The following is a 23,302-nucleotide window of genomic DNA, read 5'->3' on the forward strand; positions in this document are numbered from 1 at the left end:
ACAAGTTGAAGAGCGGGGGATTATTGGAAGTGAGCAACATGGGTTTACCAAGGGTAAATCATGTTTGACCAATCTGATAGCCTTCTACGATGCTATAACTGGTTGGTTGGATGAAGGAAGGGCAGCAGATGTCATCTAACTTGACTTCAGCAAGGCTTTTGACACTGTCTCCCATAACATCCTCATTGGGAAAGTAAGGAAGTGTGAGCTGGATGAGGGGACAGTGAGGTGGATTGAGAACTGGCTGTATGACAGGACCCAAAGGGTAATGATTAATGGAGCAGGTTCAAGCTGGAGACCTGTAACCAGTGGTGTCCCCCAGGGGTCAATACGTGGTCCAGTCCTGTTCAACATATTCATCAGTGACCTGGACGAGGAGACAGAGTATATCCTCAGCAAGTTTGCTGATGATACCAAACTGGGAGGGGTGGCTGACACCCCGGAGGGCTGTGCTGCCATCCAGAGAGACCTGGAAAGACTGGAGAGCTGGGCAAGGAAGAACCTCATGAGGTTCAACAGGGAAAAGTGTAGGGTCCTGCACCTGGGGAAGAAGAATGTCAGGCACCAATACAGGTTAGGCATGCATCTGCTGGAGACAAGTTCTGAAGAGAAAGATCTAGGGGTCCTGGTGGACAGCAAAATGACAATGAGCAAGCAGTGTGCTCTTGTGGCCAGGAAGGCCAATGGTATCTTGGGTTGCATAGGGAAGAGTGTAGCCAGCAGGTCAAGGGAAGTCATTCTCCCCCTCTACTCTGCACTGGTGAGGCCACAACTGGAATACTGCGTCCAGTTCTGGGCTCCCCAGTTCAAGAGAGACAAGGAGCTACTGGAAAGAGTCCAGTGAAGGGCAACGAAGATGATTCAAGGATTGGAGCATCTCCCTTATGAGGAGAGACTGAGAGAGCTGGGACTCTTTAGTCTGGAGAAGAGAAGGCTGAGGGGAGACCTTATCAATGCCTATAAGTACCTAAAGGGTGGTTTGAAGGAGGAGGGAGCCAGACTCTTTTCAGCGGTTGCCAGTGAGAGGACAAGGGGTAACGGGCATAAGCATAGGAGGTTCCACTCAAATATGAGAAAAAACTACTTCACAGTGAGGGTGACAGAGCCCTGGAACAGGCTGCCCAGGGAGGTTGTGGAGTCCCCTTCTCTGGAGATTTTCAAGACCCGCCTGGATGCAGTCCTGAGTAACATGCTCCAGCTCTAGGCAATCCTGCTTTAGCAGGGGAGTTGGACTAGATGATCTCTATTGTGCCTTCCAATTCTAAAAAATTCAGTGAAATTCAGTGAAATTTTTGAACTAACAGACATAAACATACCAACTTGAAAATTCCATCTGCATCTTCAAAAGGTCATCAGAAAAGATTATGTTTGCACACCTTTGTCCTCTCTGGACAAAAGCAGGGCTGATTCAGAAGAATAATGCATTGTAGGTTCCTATACCTACCTTTCCCATACAAGTCACTTTAAATCATTAAGGGCATATCACGAAGGGAGATATACACAAATATAGCTTCAATGCACAAACAGCATTCTGTACTTATATCTGATTAAATGCTATGTTTATGTGATGTAGACCCATTAAGTTGGGTCTTAAGTATTTAATTAATCAGAAAAACAGCTCATTTATGTTCCTCACTCTTGTTGGCAGATAATTGTGCCATAAATACAGTATATGATCCCACAGTGAATATTGTATACTGGTAAATTCATTCAAGAAGAATATCATACATGCTCAAGTAGCATATAAATAGCAGCTGGGTCCCAGAAAATTAATTACATCTTGTAGTCATTCACACAAGCATATATCATGCAAATATAGGTTTTTGCTTGAAAACGTTCACTGCTTAAAACTTTCTTTACCCATAAAAAAACCCTCCATTATTAAACATATTGTAAGTTTACAGAGCATTTCACTAACACTACAAAAGCTAACAATATCGTTTGTTATTTTAGTCATAGTGCATTGAAGAAAGGAAGACTGCTACAAAAATTATACAGAATGTAGATGAAAAGTTTGTTTCAGAATTGGTGTCTGCCCAATTATTTCAAGCTACGCTTTTAAATATACAGACATTAAATTTAAAAAGAAAAATAATAATTTCAACTTCAGCACAACTCTTCTTTCACTAAATCGAGAATAAAACATGTTTACATGAAATGGAAAATTCTGGAAATAGATTTGCATACCAACAGAAGTGATTAAAAAAGAAATTAGGAGTAAGTACATGATGCAATGCCACAACACATTAAACTGCATGGAAATTCAGTTGAAAGAATAGATGCACTGGCAAACAGACTACATAGATCTTCTTTTGGCCAAACTTCCTCTTTTCTATTGTCCTTTGAACTTTACTGGTCTATGCCTTCCCAGCCTATTTTTCTACATTCCCAAACACTTAAATTGATTTCCTAAACTTACATATTGTTAAATTTAAAAAGGTAAATAAAATCAGGAATAAGCATGTTTTATTTTCTCTTTTGCTTACCTTCCTTTTCGTTCCTCAGTCCCCAAGATTTTTCATTGCTATGTCCCACAACATTTCACACACAACTGTTTTTCTGACTTCTCAGGTTTTAGTTATTGTCTTAAATACTGATCTTTTTCATTCCACTTTTATAAAAATGGTGAAGTAAAAAGAAATGCAAAATATCCATTCATTCCAATTTTCACTTGAACTCCACTGCAATCATAGGAAGTAATGAAACTATCATATTTTGCAGCGCATTATCTAACCTCTTTTTTTGTTTTGAATGTGAAAGTGGACTTTAGCTTTGTTTTGTTTGGGTTGTGGTTTGTTGTTGTTTTTTTAAATCATGAAGCAAGTAGTCCAATAGATTAGGTCTGGATGCAATGGAAGCATTAACCTACAAATCCAGTTATTCAGGTTTGTCAAATAGGAAAAATATTAGGGAGTACTGATTCTAAGCAACATCTTCTGTTCTAGAAAACATGATAAGCACCAATACAATATATAGAAATTCAGCTATTTGGCATAAGGGTCACGAGGAGTTGAATAAAGACAACAACTGCCCTTCTGGAAAGTAAATTGGATTCTTACAGAAATGCTGAATGTAATATACATGATTTGAATTTCTGTTTTCTATATACCAGCTCAAATTTCATTATCAGATTTTAACCTCTTTCTAAATTATAAATTATAAATCCTTTTGAGTAGATACCATACTCAGACTAGATCATACTGCTAAATCAGTTTTTTAAAATTCCAGAGTTTAAATAAGTTGATACTCTAAATTACGAGCATCATATGAATTCAGCATGCTTTTCAGACTTGCACTTAACTCACATTTAAACTAACTTAAGTCACATACCTGAAACAGCACCAGCTGTTTTGCCTACAGACTGCTCTGTGAACCAAAATGCTTTTTTAAGGTACTTTTCTATATTTGGATTTATATATGCCCCATTTTAATATAATTTTCAACACAAACCTATAAAACTATCTTGTTTCATTGACTATATCCAAAATATATCTCCTCTGTCTCCGTACTAAAAGCCTTTGCAGTGAGGATTCCAGTGTTAAGTGATGTGGAGGAAAAACATTCTGAGATGAATCTTTAAGCTGGAGAATGCTATCTACATAGACAGACCTAAGAGGTCCATTTAAAATAAAAGCTTTTTTCAGAATTCAGTTTTTAAAATTCCCATGATAAAAGAAAATATTATTGATCAACACCTGAATCTACTGAAACAGCAGAATCCAGTGAAACGTCCCAAGTCAAGCCTGTAACATCCCATTGTTTACCTTTTTATAATTTTATTCTTTTTTTCTTCTTTTTACATCAACATGTGTCTCCAAAATATGACAACTATTACACAGTAACTGATAGCTGAACCAAGAGAAGATAACAGAACAAACACTAACTAGAAAAGCTTGACTAGGACTAGCAACCACTCTCCAGCAGTAGCTGATACCACAGATGTTTCAAAGACAGACACAGCGAATCTGAACGGCAGGCAGTTACAGAATAACCTCCTTCAGGGTAGTCTCTTTTCAACTTCATCAATTCAATTGTGACTGACCATATTCCTTCCACATTACGAATCTACCTAAACAGCTAGGGACTTCTATGAAGCTCCAGTATAGATCAATTTAAAAAAAAAAAGTTGAGATTTACAGGACATTTAAAGTGGGTGTTAAATATCCTCTTTACTTGTTAACTCATTCAATGTTTCTTTGTTTTCGCATACTTTTCCAACTACTATACTTCAAACTCATTCATTCTAAGCAGCTTTGTCAGGGTTTCTGTACCACAACTTCTCAAAAGTATCTTAATTTTGCAAGGAAGTTCACCACTTTCACAAACAGAATCTCCTTAAGTTCAGATTATTTTATTATGAAAAGAGAACCATGACAACTGTTTGTACTCTTGCTTTATTATTACATCCGGCCTGGTCACTATTGGAAATTCAATCTATCATCGTTGCTAGGAGCCTGTTGCTATGCAACCTAAAAGGGTTATGCAGTGCTTTCAGGCTGAGAAGCATTGAAAACACCACACGCCTCCTCCTGTGGCTCTAACCAGTTTATTTAAATAGATTAACACTTTCCTCAGTCAACCCCCAACTCCAGGCATACTCTTAAAAAAAGTTACAATGACAGATTTGGACAATGTAAACAAACAGAAAAATTACACAAAAGCAATATATCTGATCTGCACTGCATGCAACAGCAAAGTAAACAGCAATATTTCCTCTAATTAATCATTTAAGTTAGGAAAGTTAAAATCTTTAAACTTCAAAATCCTTCAGATTTTAATTTTCAACAGCTAGTATAATGGAGTTGCATAACATGCTCCGCACAGATATTTTATAATAAAGTTTGACAAAACAATACATTAAGTTTCATACTCTGCACCATAACGTGTGACTTAAAAAAGAAGAAAAAAACCCTAAAAATAACTTTACCATGGCAGAATAATTATCAGTACTTAATTCTTTACAGATGTCAACAGATGTCCAACAGGCCTGTAAGCTGGTTTTAAAACTTGGCAGTCAAACTGAGCTCTACCTCTGTGTGTCTTTCTCACCTTCACAGACTACGCAAGCCACATTAGAGATCTACATACATCTTTGCAGATTCATTTCTTTTGGCAATACTTCTGCAAATTTGCTGAAGAATGGCTAAGAAATGACACGTCGAAGAGCTGAATACTATGGCTTTTCTCCACTCTTTCTAATAATCTGAGACTGTTCCAGCCTGCACCAAAGAACAAGTATTCTACTGCACCGGAATAAAGAAAGCTGTGTTTCCTCCACCCTGGTCCTTTAAATGGATCCATACTACAGTGCACTACGACAGGTTGTGAGTGTTTGCTGACTGACTCAACCGGGTGCTGGGAGTGTAAAATGAGTTGCAACTGTCTTTTCTTCAGTGGTAGTATGCATTTTCACTCTCCTTCCCAAGCTAATTATTTTGTTGGTATCTGTTTTTCTGGAACTTCTATCCCTCTTTTGAATAATATGGATAGCCATATCAGAAAATAATTGTTTCCTTAAGAGAACAAAGCTAAGAAAGAAACACAGCCCCCAAACTTATTGGAAACGTTAAGGTAAATCATCTATAAAATAACTGTAAGAGCCAGTACCACAAAATGGATTCCAAAAGTCAGACAAGGAAATGCTAGGGTTTGTCCTTCCCAAAAAGCTTCATAGTAGTTAGTGGTTGAGGTTTTCTAGAGAAACCTTGAAAACAATAGCAAATATTAAGACTGTTCTGAAGACAAAAAAAAAAAAAATCTCAGAATGCATTCATAAATACCAGCTCTTCTAACTAGAACTTCTCCAAGATGTGTAAGCTTGCAGGATCTTTTTCTAAAGCAACTCCAAACTTCTCACTTATGTTAGGTTAAGACTCAGACCACAACGAAGTTACCTTATCCCCTATACTTGCAAGATTTAGCCTAGTAAAGCTGACAGTCTCCACTCTACTAGAGTCCACAACCACATATCAAGACCAAACACATTCCATCAACCTCTACAGCCAAAACCACAAATCTGAAGACTTACTGAGTATGATCACCATTGCTAGTTTACTTTTTATAATTTTATAAAGAAAAGATCACTGTAATGTTAAGTTACCCTAGTGGTCATGGCCTCAAAGACAACAGGAAGCTTGGAAGATATCAACAGAGGCATAGCTAGAGCAATTTAAACAAGTTATACTGTAAAACTACTTATTGGTTTGCAATTAAAAACTAGATACTGATTATCTGAACTAATTTTTACAGTTGACACTTTGTTAGAGCTTGTTAAGTGCTTTTATGTTGCCCAAGAATTTATTAGAGCTAGGAAGGACTTTGACAAAGGGAACAGAAATCCAAAACTATCTCTGTCTTCCAGTTTTCCTTAAATTACCTTTCATAAGTATGACATTCCCTTCAACGTCAATGAAGGAAATGAAGCTTGCAGACATCAATGTTTTGTTTACATAAGAGAAAAGGGCCTTGATTTACTAAATCTAATGAGACACCCTGGTTGTCTTCATCGACAGCTAAATAAAATAAATTTGACCAGAACCTGGCCATTAGGCTTAAGGCCTAATCTAGCATTCCTCTTATCCTTTATTGTAGAAGATATATCTCACTTGTAGGACTAGCCATTTAAGAAACCTGTGCAAGCTGAATGTTCCCTCAGCAAGTAGCAAATTAGCTCTAGGAGATAGTTCCACATTACCAAGCTGATTTAAGAAGTTTATGTTGTCTCCTATACCTCCAGAAGCCCTGTTCCTAGGATATAATTCACCACCACCACAATTCTACCAAGAAAATGCACACAGAACTGCTATGAAAGGGAGTTTCTGCCTTCAGGAACAATGCATGAGGGTAGGAATGCTGCAGAAAGGTATTTCCACTAGTTTCTTCAAGATGACAAATCACTTAATGTAGAAGGACTTTATTTGGTTCTAAATACTCTCTATATACATATATAACAGATATATACACATACACAGTCGTTCTGCATACACATATACTGTATATGCAAATACATAAACGTACACATATCTATACATACATAACAGCCATTTCATGCATACATAATACACATAAATGCCACTTAGTTTGGATGACTGGATGTATGTCACTAGCCACGTCACATTTTTGAACATTTTCCATTATACTATTGTTTTCACTTCATTGTATCTTAAAAAAAAATTAAAAATTTTCATACATAGTTCCTCTCACCCATAAGTAGTTTAAGAAGATTAAAGTTCTCAGCAATGCTGAGAATAAGACACAGGGGGAAAAAGTTATACATATTTTATGATACTTAAAATCCAGCTACTTCAATACTAAATTTTAGTAAATGTACAAATTCCAATAGTAATTTAAATGTGGCATAGCCATGAAACTTCATTACCAGAAACTGGCAATATGGGGCTTTTAGCTGTGATTCAACTAAACTACTAAATTTCTCTGGAGATAGTTTAACAATGCATACATTGCTCACATAATCATCTTCCTCATTCAGACTATTGACACCATACCCTCAGATCAGTAAACACACAACTAGCTGAAGCTACGATTTTCTCCCAGACTGCTTTCCTACAAATTTATTAAAGTGTTTAGCCCTAAAGTCAATGACTGAGAAACTGTTGTTCCTCTATTCCCAACACTCCCACAGCTAATACAGAAGCAGCATGAAGGAGACTTGGAAGACAAAGGAAAGAGCAAAGGCAGGATGAGTAACTGTAGAAGGCCAAGCACCTAAAAGAGTGATCAGGAGAAGAGATGTGAAGTACAGGTAGAGAAACAGCCATTAGCTGAGACACAAATGACAATCAGTAGCGAAAAGCAGGGAAGACAGCTGGAATTAATGCATATAAATTTACAGTTCTCAGCTTTCTGAAAATCTCACTTTTCCTGCAAAAACACTTTTAAAGACACTGTCTGTATACCCTCAGAATGATTGTAAAATTGTTGCACTGTACACAAGAAAAAAAAGCAGACACATTCCAAACACAAGTTTGATTACCCCTAATAATGACCATATAGAGGTCAGGAGTGTACAAAATTTACCAAACAACTATATTTCACTTAAAAATAAACAAGACTAGGTAAGTTTCAGGAAGTGGTTTATACTTCTTAATGAAACATAATACATTCTTAAGTCTTCATTTATCAAAACTACATTATTTTGTTCAATCATATCTTTTACCATTTGCAATAGGTATTAAAATTTTCAGAACCATGAGAGCTAAAAATGTCATATTAAGAAATAACGTACTTAGGAGGACATAAGAGTAAGTACAACAGGAACAGAGACCACAATGAAATAAAAATCTATGCTCTTTTCACTTTGTACATACACAGGGCTGTAAAAATAATGTATTGATATCTGTTACTAAAAATTTTGGCAAAATTTAAGTTACAAAGGTTTTTCAATATTATAATCAATTATTTGAAAGGAAATGTATTCTTTTCACATCTCCAAACATAAAAAGATGGCCTTGAGTAAGACTTGTATACTCTAAAATTAGCTTTCTTTTTTATTGTTTATAATTTGTTATAGTCCCACTGAAAACTTGAATTCGTCATTACAGTAATGAAAGTTATAGTCTAAATTATCAACATAATAACATTATCAAAATAATATACTCTGACATGAAACAAAACTGATGAGTGTAAATGACAAGAAAAGAAATCTTTATACCTCTGTGTATGAATAATGCACTCAAATATGAAAACATAAAAGGTGTCACATATAAAGGATTCTGAGTATGTATATGACTACATGAATATAAAGGATTAGGAGAATCTAGAACAACTCTTAAAGAAACCTGGATCTCTAAGCACACATAACTTCTCACCCCACCCCACTATAGAAGAGTTCCAACATGAAACACAATTACCCAACCTGAACATTTCAAATCCTACAGCTCATTTTTTCCTGGGTTTAGCAACACTGAGCTAGTACCTTAAAGTAGATCGATATGGTTAACTTACTTAAATATTTAAAAACTACTGTGAATGAACTGCTCAAAACTTTGACCAAGGAACAACTACATGGGGAAAGAAGTTTAGAAAATTATGGCTGTAAACAGTATAGTAAACAATGATACCTTGGAATTAGTCACACAATTTTTTCAAAAGTTAGCCTCTAATTGCCTTGGAGGATTATACATGTGTTATCCAGGACAGATTCTGACATACCCAAGCAAGCACAAGGAGCTCCTCAGTCAACCCTACCAGGTGTGGAGCTTGGCTTTGTCATTCTACAAAGGCGGCAGGTATCAATAGGCCCTGAAGAAAATCTTAGTAGGTGTCAAGTGAGCACACTTTTATAAGCTTAAAGTGATTTTTAGAAAAAACTACAAAAAAAAACCAAAAAAAACCCCCAAGCAACTCAAGATCTTACTGTAAGTTATCATCAGGGGTTCCCACTCCTCAATATGGTTCTATTTTTTCTGAAAGTCCGGAAGTTTACCTGTTCTCAGGTAGCTGGTAGAAGAAACAGATTCTGAACTACTCAGTATATGTTCTTTTCAATTACGCAATACTGGCTAAAACAATGTTCCTCAGAACGTATTTTTTAAGTGTCAGTTTTGCATACGTTGACATGGAGCAGGCTAAAGCACCCTGAAAGAAAGCTAGTGATTAGCAAATAAGAAAGCAAAGCCTCTGCTGGCAAAGAAAGAATCATGCAGTTCCTGGAAGCAGAGCTCAGTATCTGTAGGCCATCCCTACAACCCAGCCAGATATATGTCAGCAATGTGTGATGCTTAGCAGCCTTGTCACACCCCACTATCTCAGGTAAAATGTTAAATATTAAACCACATGCAAGCCAGGCATCCAACAAGGAACAGGAAAAAAAAAAAAAAAACCCAGCGGATACTAAACTGCAGAGCTTAGTAATTAAAATGAGTGCCAAAAATACTGGAAATATAACTGCAATTACAAAATATACATAAACATCACAATATATATAAAAACATCACTACGGTCAATGATAATAGAATAAGGCATTAAAAAAGGACTAAATCACAAACTGCAAAGAAAGAAAAAAAGTGTTGACATAAAGGAAGATTTAAAGAGTAGTATATACTTTAATGTCCTGTCCAGGAAAAAAAGAAAAAAAGGAAACAAAAGAAAATGAACAGTCAATCTTAAAGTATGTATACAAAGAACACTTTCAAACAAGTATTCACAGAGAAATTACAAAATTGGGTACACATTTAGGAAAAGCTACCACATTTTAAAATACAAATTTATGTCCTAAACATATCCTTCACCCGGCCTCACAATCTGAGTTTTGAGTATCTCCTTACTGCTTTGCTTTGTATCCATATATTTAAAGCACAGTAGTTATAAAATTAAATTACTGTTTTCGTAATACTGTATTAAAGTTTGCTCAAAAGGAAAACAAACAATCTCATTCTGCCTTGGAAAAAGAATACGAAAAAAAACAAAGACAGATGGTAACTGGTGACAAAAGTATTCATGTCCTTTGCCATCTGAGTATACTTGTATGAGGCGACTAATATTTCACTGTGTTTATCATGTGTTGATTTTTTTTTTAAGAAATACAAATTCAAGTTAAGATCAAATCCAGTGACAGCAATTCTACAGAAAATACACAAAAATGTTTTATGTTGGAAGCAATGAAAAAAAAATTCTGTAACTGTAAGAATATTATTTTACCAAACATGCTTGAAATATAGTATCACACTGGACAACAACATTTAAGATATTAGTTTTAACCTTATGTGCATTCTCCTTTGACTTTTCCCAGCATGTTAGCTTTCACTAGCACATATTTATTCACTTGACACTAATACCATAAATGTTTCGAAAATAAATTTTGATTTTGGTGTCTCATTAAGTGATGAATATTTTTAATGTAAAAATATACACAAATTCAAACACACAGAAATAAACGAAAAAACCCCATAAGCCAAACGTGCAAAAAAATTCCCACATGGCTTTTTCTCCACCTTGCAGTAAAAAACATTCAGTTCCAAACACTGTGTTTTGTACAGTAACAGTACTCAGCACCTTATAAGATAGTGATTTGAACAAGTCTCAGTTTATATTTTCTGGACAGCCACCAGTATTTTTATTTTTGTTCCATGTGTGACTTAAATCCAACCACTTCAACATTTTCTTTTAGATTACAGGCACATATTTATAAACAATATTCTAAAATTATTAAACCTTACTTATCGCTGCACTTTTCTCAGAGAAACAGTTCTCTAAGCTCTTCGCTAAGATTGGCTCTAGAAAGCACTTGAAAACATGAAATTGTGGGAAAAACATGCATAATGGTTCTTATTAGCTAGGATTACCTAGCATGGCCTTTTTCACTCAAAAGAAAAACCACCAAGATAGGAAAAAATAAGCAGCAGAGTATAAAACCTAAATGAAGTAAGGAATACTGAACAATAGAGTGGCACACAGAAATAAAAACACCCAACTATATTATTAAGGGAAATCCATTAATTATGAAAACCAAAAGAACACCACTAATCAAGCTAGTACTGTACGACAGTGAACAGTGATCAAATCTCGGTTTACTGTAATTGTACTTATACCACAAATGGAATATTGAGAATTCCACAACTGGATCCAAAGCACGTTTGTTTTCTGACTTCTAAGGTTACAGAACATTGCTAACAGAAACATTATCTGACAAAAAGCTTGATGCTCTGGTAATGTAAATACTACTACTTTTCAAAAGTTCATTTTATGAAAGGTAATGTTAACTTTTATAAGCGTGTAGTAAGATTTGTTTTATTAGGCTTCATCCTACTACACATAGGGAGAATCAGAAAACAATCCAGATATACATTTAAGAAATATTGTCACTGAATGTTCTATATATGTCATAATTAGGAAAAACTGATTTTGATTTCTAAGTCTTATAATAAAGACATATAACTTATACCACTTCATTGTTACTCATAATTGCCAAGGAACAGTAAAATAACATTATCAAGTAGATACCATCAGCTATTTCACGTATAACATGGAAACAAAAAATTTAAACTATGACACATACAACACCAACACTGAATACTACTTATCTAACTAACTTTTGAGATATACTACAGATTATTCAATTTGTTTTTTATTTAAGCTCTGCATTTTGCTCAGCAAGATTTACATCACTTTAATTTTCTTGGTATTCATTTCAATTACTGACTTGCAAAGTCAGACCTAATCTTACTTGACATGAGTGTTCTTAAAGACAAGCACAGCAGAATAGAGGTACTTGAAAAAAGTACTATATTATGGCGCTAGGTCTTTAAAGACATTTCAAGTTTCATTGTGTATTAAGTTATTTAGTTTAACCAGAAAAGGGATATTTTTTTTCACAGGAAAAAAATGCACTGTAAACACTTCCATCTTCCACTGAAATTCTGAAATATGAGGGAGGTAAGTTTAACAACTTATGAAAAAAAATTAAAATGCAGGTTCTGAATAATGTATTTGCTTGCTTATGCCTTAATCATTGAATTAGATTCAGCTATCAATGAAACATCTGCATTTAAACAAAGGGATTACTTTCTAATACTGCCTTGATTATCAAGACTACATTTATCTCAATTAGTAATACGTACATATGTCTTTGCTTATCCCTCAAGCAGCGTTGAACAAGAGACACACTAATTTTGCTATAGATTCAGCATTTCTGTGCCCCACAATGATTAAACCCCAGCCAAAACAAACAAAAAAGAGCCCAAACAGAACCACTTCAAATCAATTCTGTGATTCTGTGTAATAGAAGCATTGATTCCAAAACTACCAACAGTAGTTACTGCCATACACACTTCCTTAGACCATCGCTCTTCACCACCTTTATCATTGCTATTTACTTTATATTTGCAGCTATATGAAAAAGCAACATTTTTTCTAAACACCTCTTTACAGACACACAGAAATTATCATCCTCACTTCCCAAATCCTTTTTTGAACACAATCCAGTTCTTATCAAAATTAACAGGAATACAGACAAGTTATAGGAAAATATTTCAGATTTCCTCATCACAAAAAAAAGCCCTCTCTTCAGATTCCTGGCCATTATATTTATTGCATACCTCTTACAAATCAACAGCCAACAATCAATAGCCAAATATAGAATGTTATATAGAATGTTTCATCAACGCCCTTGAACATGTCTCAACAAAGCAAGGAAATATGAGATTTATTTAAAATAATTTCCAATTTAAAGAATTACTTTTCTGGTTTTCCTCTTTTTCTTTACTTTCCTCTTTTCTGCAATAAGAGGATTAAGAACTGCAAATTAAGACCCTAATAAATACACACAAATAAAACTGCACAGAAATCCACAACCAAGGGGTTTGTGTTTGCCATGTATTCAACTAAGGTCTTTCCTTCTCATTTTTCAGATCCCTTTGTTCATAGTTGCCTTCTCCTGAAGAGACCTAACAAATTTGTTTTTCTTCTATTGCAGTTTGCTCTACTGCTATTATTTTTGCCTCTGCAGGGCTCCAATGAAAATTCTCAAGGTTCCATTGTAAAATATTTCATAAATAAATGCACAAAATCCGGTCTATGTCCAGTCCAAAATCTGTGAAATCCAGAGCCCACAGTGTTGGACCAAAGTAATATAACTGTAGTAATGCACTGAAGGAAAAAGAACACATGAGTTCTGTGTTGTTAGGGAGGTCATCTCTTGGGCACCCAAACTTCATGATATATCTCAACACAACTATTTTGTGATTTTAGCTCTAGACACTAACCCTCCTCCTTTACCTCCAGAGATGAAAACTGAATTGCAGTCCTAAGAAATGGCAGTGGTCAACAAGAAAAAGAAGACAAATTACATCACAGTCTAAGAACTTGTGCTGTAAAGCAAGAATCACAAGTAAAACCAGAGTATTTCAGGACCTCTCAAGTCCAACTTCCTCCCCAATGCAGCTGTAGACTTGGCATCAGACCGTCTCCTCGGGGCTTGAAAATCTCCAAGGACAGAGATGGCAAAACCTCTCTTGGACTCAGCTGCATTTCTGGGCTGCCCTCATGGGGAAAAAGACTTTCCTCATCTTCAGTCTAAACCTCTCTTGTTTCAACTTATGAACACTGCCTCTCAGTCTTCTACCACGCACTGCTGTGAAAAGCCTGGCTCCATCTTCTTGGTGACCTCCTTATAAGTATTAAGAAAGTTTTAGGAGTCCTAACAGCACCCTATCTCTTCTCCAGACTGAACAAGGCTAGGTCTCTCATTGTCTCCATACAGATGTGTGTGTTCCAGCCGCTGACCATCTTTGTGGCCTTCTGCTGAACTTAGTCTACTTCACCAATGTCTTTCCCATAATGACAAGAGGCTGAGGGCAAAACTAGGTGCCCTAAACACCTTTTGTTCCTTTGGTTTTATGGCAAACTTAACTATTTCCATACTAGCAGCTTAAACGCTGCAAGTAGAGTATGCATGTAAAAAGCTTTTGAAACAGTAAATGGAAGAGAGAAGTACTTCATGTAGAATAAACATATTTTTAAAAAACAAGATATTAGCCAATGAGAACAGATCATTGGGAGTTCAGAAACATAGCTATAAAACAAAGTTACCCTTGTGACTAGGCAGCTTGGTTTATGGAGATGACATGGCTAATTTTATTAGGGGACTTAACGTATTATCAATCAACATCTCAATCCTCCTTATTAATGAGCAATTACACCTTCAAGCCATTTTTAATGGCCAAAGTCTACTATGTTGCCCTTCCACTTTGGAACAAGTACTTCAGCATTTGCAATCAAAATTTTCCCCACATGCGGACCTTCCCTTGTCATAGATCACCAGAACATAACTTCCAATTTCCTATCCTCCAGATGCATCTGTTTTTCCACGTTGGATATTAAACCTTTTCCCATATTATAAAGTGTAGGAAGAAAATCTTACACCTCTAATTCTCAGTCTATTGCAAGTAAACCTTCCCTTGGTTTGACGTAAGTCTGCTACTGAAGTGTACTTTAGTAGCAAAACCCAAATTCTATGAACCATGCTGTGGTTTGGAAAACCCTAAGCCTCTCTCTCACCTCCACATAACTACAGACCCAGTGCACAAAAACCTCTACAAATTTACCTGTCCACCATTGTTCTGTGAAATACCCTGTCAGCTCTATGCTCCTTACAGTAGTAGAAAGGAGTTTCAGAGAGCTGGAGAAAAACAGCAACTTGGGACAAACTTCAGCCAGAAGGCACCTGGAAAGAAACAGTACCATGGAGAGTTGTGCTTTCATCTTAGCTTATTCACACTTGCCTCACTTCAAAACCCATAGCACAAAAAGATTTCCACAAAACAATGGAATGGAGCCACACTTCTTGCTACATACCTCCATTCTAAAGCTAAGCAAGTTTTACTGCCTAAAACAACCATAAGGATGGTACAGCTCACAGAAGAGCTTTCATGCCTTTCTGAAAAGTCCAAAGAATAATCTTCCTAGGAGTTTGCATGAAATGCTATTACTTTTACACACAATCAACTCTTGAGGTGTTAAAAACATACTGGATTCCACATGATTCCATTTACTAAATCTGATAGAAAGCAAGAAAATAATATAGAAGAATTATTTATCACCTCATGCAATTGCAACTCAGCTGAAGCAGTTGAACACAGAGTGAAACAAATAAAATAGGAGTGAACCACGTACTAAACAGAAACCTGCATGTTGCCATGACCTTAGCTATCACATAGTCAACAAACGAGCATGTCAATTTCACCTCATGGCTAAGGGTTAATTTGATAAATCTGCTACTACACTGGTAGTTCAACTGCTCCTCACTAGCAAAGGCTAACGTAACTTTGAATACCTTTCTGCAGAAGTAATCTAAACAGTGTTCATAAATCACATATTAATTTTATAAATGGTATAATAGTCTGTGGAGTTATAGTTACTTAGTTAAATATTGCCTTTCTGTAACTTAACCACAAAATGTGTATGCTCTTATCATTAAATTATTTTAGATTTTTTAATCATAAAATTTGAGAAAATTTAATTTAAAAATGGTGATTATAGAAGAACTATTTTCCTAAAAAAACACTCTGAAAAGCAAGCATGAGTTTTTAATTAAAGCAGGCAGATTTAAGGCAAGTTGGATTTTTTCTTTACTGTATCTTTCAAATTTCTCAAGAGATCCATAGCAGTTAACATTGAATCCAAATAATAAACACAGTATGTAAAAACTTAACTACAAATACAATTTAACAATCCTTTACATACAACCACACGCCCTTCCTAATGGAAGTACCACAACATATCCCTGAACAAGAATGTAGAGTAGGAAACACCCTCCCTTCACTAAATCTGTAACTCTATTGACTCTCCTGCCCTATAGCTCTGTCAGCTACAGAATAATAAAGAGGTAAGAATGCAGCACACATCTTATTGGAAAAAAGCAGTTTCTCCAGGCTCTAGATGGAGAAATCTGAAAACTTTTTTCACCAGCTAAATAGGTGAACATTCAAACTTAATCTAAGAGAGAGATTCTGAAATTCACCACTCCTTCCAATGGCAAGAACCTACGATTACTCATTTATTTGTGCTTTCATTTACCTATAAAGAGTAACTAGTATTTACTAAGGAGGAATAAGTCTACTTTTTGTAGTTCAACTGATCTAAGACTTGCACTGTCAAACTGCAGTTTCAGCTGTTTGCAGGCTACCAAGAGATAAGGAAGAAAAAGCTCAGGTGATAGCATCTCATTTTGTTTAGATGAGGCTACAGAGACTAATAGCAACTTCTCTAAATGCTTTCTGGATAATGCGCAACAGGTCACACCGAAAGACAGCAGCACAAATTCACAATCCTGGTCACCTAATCCACCAGCAAGTACACCCTTCAGATAGCCTATAAACATTCAGTATCGTCATTGGACTGCTCTCCCTTTCTCCCCTTCTTCACCTCCTGGACCAGGTACATTTGTGGGAGGGGGGAAGGGAATCAGACCAAAGGTCCAAAGGTACTTCAGAAACAATATACAATGCATCACCTGAAAATTCAGCAGACATTAACTAGCTCATTAGAGCTAAAAGTGTACTTACGTGTTTTCAAATTTTAGCTCTACAGAAGCACAATAAATAGCCTTCTATAATCTTACATAACTGTGTTGTAAGTAGTTCTGGCTCAAAATCCTATTACACTTTTTTCATTTCTTTGTAACGGAAGTGTACTTAATAACACAGAAAAATAAGTTATCAGACAAGAAAACAGAACACCTTAACTGAAGTAGAATAAATTGACTCAGTGGCACCTGCAGAGTGGCACACTGTACCTTTTAACAGGTTTGCATGTTTCTATTTCTACTTTGCAACTTTGCATTATTTAACTACACCAAGTTTAATTGTTTAGAAAACATCCCTGAGGTGGTATGTAAGAGAAAACATAGTTAGATTAATTATTATGAGGCAATAAAACAGAAAAGAGAAGCCATTTACTTGGTAGATAAACAGTAAGCACAGCTTTGAGTCATTAGTTTTAGTGGCAGCACCCAAAGCCTGAATAAAATCTAAAGACATGACTCTTGCCTTAAAGACCTTATAAACTAATTTCAAGTAAGTTTCAATACGAAAAAAATGAAAGAACTAAAGAAACTGTTTACTCAAGGAAAGTCTAAGAAGCTGAGACTGGGTCTACGGGTGGATGAAACGAACTTTAAAAATAGTGCTAGAAATTTCTTCCTTTCATTAAAGAACAAAAGTCCCAAATGTTGCAAGTACACTCAAGTTTAGTTATTATTACACAACCTTTGGTGTTCCCACAGCATGGTTATTGGATGTCATGCAAGAATTTAACCAAGGGTAGAAATAAGCTAGGAATTTACAGAGGAAGTATGAATTGCTAGAATTTAAACTTCCAATCATCATTTAAATTTGTATTGTAAAAGAGGAAGTACCTTTATTAAATACAATTTACAATATAGTCCATCCACCAGCTCTTTATTTTGGTCCACTAAATCTGAAGTTAGGGGACCAAAGATAAACAACTTACCATGGTGGAACAGGATAAACAACTAAAGGTAATGTACAAACCCAAACAATTTAAGGTGTCCTACCCCAGCTCTGGTCTGCGTCTTTTCACATGCTTCCAAAGGGAAATGACACTGAAGTAGACACCATTATCACAAAAACACATTGCCTTCTTAATTTTACAGTGTTCGGAAAAAACAATGGATATCATTAAACTACAGAAGTTACAACAATAAAAGTCTAATCTGTGGGGCTCTAATCCAGAGAAATTTTTGAAACAAAGCATATTGGTACTCATAAATATATAGAGGATACTACCATTACACCAAGTTTTTTTTTTTGTTTGGGGGGGGTTTGGGATTCTTTTTTTCTGGGGGGGTTAGGGGGAGAGAGAGGGAAGGTGTCCTTCTCAAAACTAATGATTGATAGAAAAAAGTATCTATCCTAATAAACTAAAGCTCCCATCTCTTGCAATTCACAAGTAAAGAAGTTTCAACCTTAGTTTCATCCAGGAAGAGTTTCAACAAGAAAGAAAAGAAATCTATATACAGCAATGCATTTTTTTAAAAGAATTCAGCTATAAATGAACAGTTTACATAAAACGGGAATGTAGACTTACAAACGAAAAATGTAACATACAATAAACGTCTCTTCAAAATGCATGCATGTATGTCTTCAGATAAGTTCATCTGGCTTCTTAGATGAGCAATAATTTGCTTCATTAAGGATAAACTCTTTCAGCTATATGCTATCCAGACATAATTTACATATAACTATTTGGTCTCCTTCAATGAACAGAGATTGTATTTAAAAGTGTCTGTGTAAATATACACACATAAACATACTCAAATACAGAATAGCCAATTTGTTCCATGATTTTTAGCAAAAAATTACCAAAATACTAAGTGTGCTATATTGCAATGCATAGAAAGAGGGTAGGAAAGTTTCACTAAGATTTATTCAAATCCCATATACGCTATCAGTGTACTTCAACGAAAGAGTTTTTAGGATTTTTTTTCCTTTTTCTATTTCAAATAGCATAGCACCCTCTGGTGCATCTACTAGAAAGAAAATAACTAAGAAAAACAGCAATCATTGTTATAAAAAAAGACAACATTAAAAAAAACAACAAACTGTTAGAAATTCCTTCTTTTTTATTAAAATCTTTTCACATTGAGGAAATTATTACTATTAAAGAAAAAAAATCAAAAAGGAAGAAAACTTCAGTTGTGCTACTATTGAAAAAAAGACAGAAGTCTGAAACTAATCCTGTTTTCTCAATAATATTACAAAATATTTAAAAATATTCTTCAGTGAAGTATTCTTTAAGAAAAAAAGTGAAGGTTAGTAATTTAGTGAAACAAAATGTTACATCAACCAATAAATTTGCTCTTGGTCTTGCAAGAATTAAAATTATTAGGACTACAGCTATCCGCACAGTCATAAACTGTGAAATTTCACACACAAATAGTCACACCTCCTTTTAAAATCCAACAAGAAAGGAATTAAAAAATAACATGATTTTACTATATGGAACACTTTAAACTCTGATATGACATGTTAACTATTAAAACACACCTATTCACTGGGAAAATAATTTCTTACAAAAGTACATTTTGCTTATCACAAAAGGACAGCTCACCACCTGCTTTAGGCAGCTCTTTTGTAAACTTCTGGAAGTCTCAACACAATGCACAAAAATGAAAGTGACACCTGTTTAAATCAGCCATCTGTCCTTAACAAACTAGATTCAGCCAAATCAGTATATGTACTGCTCCTTAAATTTCCAAAATACAGCTATACATAGCAGGTGTGAGAAAAGAGAAGTATTGTTACAATTGGCAACCAACTTTATTTGAAATAGGTAAATAATGAACTTGTGGCTAACAGAAGAATATATCTTAAACATTAGCCTATTCATTTGAAAAAGTCTCATTAGTTTTTCAGCCTTCATTCTTAGTAAAAAAAAAAAAAAAAAAAAAGATGTAATTTCATTCATAATTTAAAAACTGCTTTTGGTATTCTCATACACTCATTTGACAAAGAGTTTGATTTTGTAATGGAATTCCATACAAGGACACTACAGTACCATTGAAAGCTTGTCTTCTATTCTGTCTGTATTTGTGATGCATTCACAATACGTCATTTCAACTGAAAATAATTTTTAAAAAGGACTTTAAGAGCCATACATCTTATGTTTTTAAAAGCCTATTAATTTTTTAAGTATTCCACACGACACTAGATGCAGCTGATAAGCTTTTGGAGACCACACATAAAACTAATATGGAATATTTTAGTGGGAATGAAGCCCTTCACAGTAGGACAAAATAAAGCAAGGAAACCAGAAACACTAGCTAGAACACCAAAAGGAACCACAATGATAAAAGATTATTGCATTTTAGACACTTGCTTACATTTCAAGTAAGAAGAAAGGGAAACGAACAGCCTTCCCTCTCAATGTAAAGTTTAGTAAATGAAAAAAAACAGCAACAATTATTTCCGTAGACAATTTCGTGACTAACAAACTACACTATCAGGTGGGAACAAGAAATGGGATAGCTCTAACAAAGCTGAACCTAATTATCAAATAAAGCACCCTGACTTCAAACCCTTAACAGCATTGTACTTTTGATTCCCATTTCATTTACCTACACTACATTATTGAAAGGGTAGCACAATGTAGGTTAGCTCACTGACAACACAACAGAGCATATGATCCAGACAGGCTCATTAGGATATGCTGAAACACAATTAGATAGTTACATAGTCTAATAGCTACATAGTCTGAAAACCAACTAATAATAAAAAAAAAAATAATCACAAGCCACCTCATTTTCAAACACTGGTTAGCATCACAAACACCAACTATTTTGATAGCTGCAGGCATTAGGGAATCGGAATACATAATGCAGATCTCATCTGTGATCATTACAGTATTTCAGAGAGAATAGAGTCGATACTTTTTTCGGTAAAGTCCATAATATTAAAAGAGGTCACCACAGCTGCACTATTATTTTCCAAATTGCAGTCACTGCCTAAAGAAAGTGTGGCTAATAGTACTAAAAAGGTTTTTGTTTTTAGAAAAAAAAAAAAGTGCTTTTAATGTGATTTTTAAGAAACATCTGTACATCTCCTCACAGTTAAAACAGTCAGTTTGCCTTATAGCCTATGCACACACCTTCCTTTGCTACCAGAGTCTGGACACATGTTCTGCAAAGAGATTTCAACACCCAGGAAGGATTCTATCCCACTTAGTACTCTGTCCCACTCTAAGAAGGCTATGCAAGAATGGCATGGTAGAGAACTGACATCTTCTCTTTTCAGCAATAGTAGATGCTAGGAATGATTTCACAACCAATGAATTGCATAAACTACCCGACAAAACTAATAACCAATACATTAAGATTTAAATGTACCATATAACTGATGCAGTACGGTAACATACTGAAAATTCCTAATGTCTTTAGAACTTACTTGACAGCAGGACCTAGAAAATTAGCACTCAGTGTTTCATATTGAGTAAAATCATAGAAAGATGAACCATTAGAGACCTTTGGTCATTACTAAAAATAATGTATTTTCTAAGTTCTTATTGGCCCATAAAATATACATTAAAAAAAAAAGACAGATCCAATATGCCTTAGCTCAAGAAATATTAATATCAACAATGCAATAACTAGTTAGCACATTTTGTAGTTGATAACCGCTTGTCACATTCGTTGGTAGCTTCAATACAAACAATATATCGTTGTTGAAATTGTAACAAGAAACCCTGCATTTTACACAGGGTTCTACAGATATAAACACAGAAAAAGTGTATAAACAATTAAAATATAGGTTTTAGAATAAAAATAATAATATGCATTTTCTTAACCATTTTACTAAGTAAGGCAATAAGGAAATAAATAAGTCATTGCTTCAAAAAGAAAAAAGCTCGCCAAAATGACACATGATTTGACAAGCCAAAGAGGGGAGTGCAACTGGATACGAAGATGTTAAAAGAGAATTTCATTGCCATAATAGATGCCGAAAAATCACTTCAACTAGAAGAATTTTAAAAGTATAGAGAGAATTATTTGACATCATTGACAACACAAATCTTTAGACCTTAATAAGTAATCACAAAAGGATAAAGAAAACAAGTATTTTGGACTGAAAAAAACTAATGCGAGACATCCTCATTTAATAACACAATTTTTACTACATCTCCTTGAGAGGTAAAAAGCTGTCTCTTCCCTCTTTCCCAAACGTACTCCTGAAATACAGTAGTGCTAAAATCTCAAAGACTTTTTTTTTTTGATACTATTTCTTTTCCTCCTTTCTTTGCTGCTCAGCACACAAACTCACAGTCAGTATCTCGAATTTCCTTCATTATGGAGAGTTTAAGGAAACTGAAATGGATTCTCTCCACATGAACATAACTCACTGTGCATAAACTAGATATACACATGCACTGGTCCATACTACACTGGCACTATGAAAGCATCATTTAAAAAATAATTCCCTGTAGAAAGAGTACAAGGAAAAAAACAAAACAAAACAAAATCTGCTACTCTGTATGTGTATGGGTGGGGGTATTGAATAAACAAAAAAAAAAAACCCACAATACAAAGAAAATACAGCCTGCACGAAAATAAGCAGTAACATTAATTATAAATAAAAGAAAAAAAAAAGAGGTACACAAAGCACAGAAAAGTGATTGATATGATCAACAGCACAAGAGTATCGCTAAAAGATACAGCAAGTTCACAAAAATTTAGCAGTCGCATCAAATCAGAACAAGGCCGCTATAAGTGAAAGGGGGAAAACCACCTCCCGCTCTTGATGTGCTACAGGATCCGTCACTGGCTGCATCTTTCCTCCTACCCCCGGGGGTTTTTTTTCGGGTTTAAAGTAAGTGACCTTAGACCGAGGCCGGAGGCTTCGTTCTCCGGTTTCTCAGTTCCCGCTACCCGTGCGAAGGAGAGACCGAGCAAGCTGCATACCCACCGCATCCCAGCGATTGTCCTGGAGGTCCCGGACGCCTGCCGCCGTCCCCACCATCGCCGAGCCTCTCTCTCCCTCCTCACCTCGCACCGCCGCCGGCTCCCCTCCCCGCCCAACAGGCAGCACCCCCATCCCAACCGCCCCCCTCGGCAACCCGCTCCCCACCCAACCGCCAAGTGCACCCAGGGGCTGCGGGGCCGAGGCGGGGGAGATGGAAGAACGGGGGAGAGGGACGGAGAAGGGGGGGGGGGGGGGGGGGGGGGGCGCCCCCGGCCCGCCCCGGCGGGACAAAGGCGCCTCCTGCCGCCATCGCCCCGGCTCCCCCCGGCGGCCTGAGGGCGGGCGGCGCCGGGCTGTGGCGGGGGGGGGGC

The 23,302-nt window shown here is 35.9% G+C and overlaps 1 protein-coding gene across 2 annotated transcripts in view; it reads right to left on the reverse strand.

The window, feature by feature from the left end:
- The window catches only part of RFX3 (regulatory factor X3), a 124,249-nt gene extending 101,243 nt beyond the window's left edge, over nt 1-23,006 (reverse strand). For both annotated transcript variants that reach the window (XM_014964959.1, XM_014964958.1), the window contains exon 1: nt 22,935-23,006. The gene's annotated coding sequence lies outside the window, so the exon portion shown is untranslated. The remainder of the gene's footprint in view (nt 1-22,934) is intronic.
- Between the last annotated feature and the right edge of the window lie 296 nt (nt 23,007-23,302).

This window comes from Calidris pugnax, unplaced genomic scaffold (genome assembly GCF_001431845.1).
Source record: "Calidris pugnax isolate Ruff unplaced genomic scaffold, ASM143184v1 scaffold273, whole genome shotgun sequence".
NCBI classification, from domain to species: Eukaryota; Metazoa; Chordata; class Aves; order Charadriiformes; family Scolopacidae; genus Calidris; species Calidris pugnax.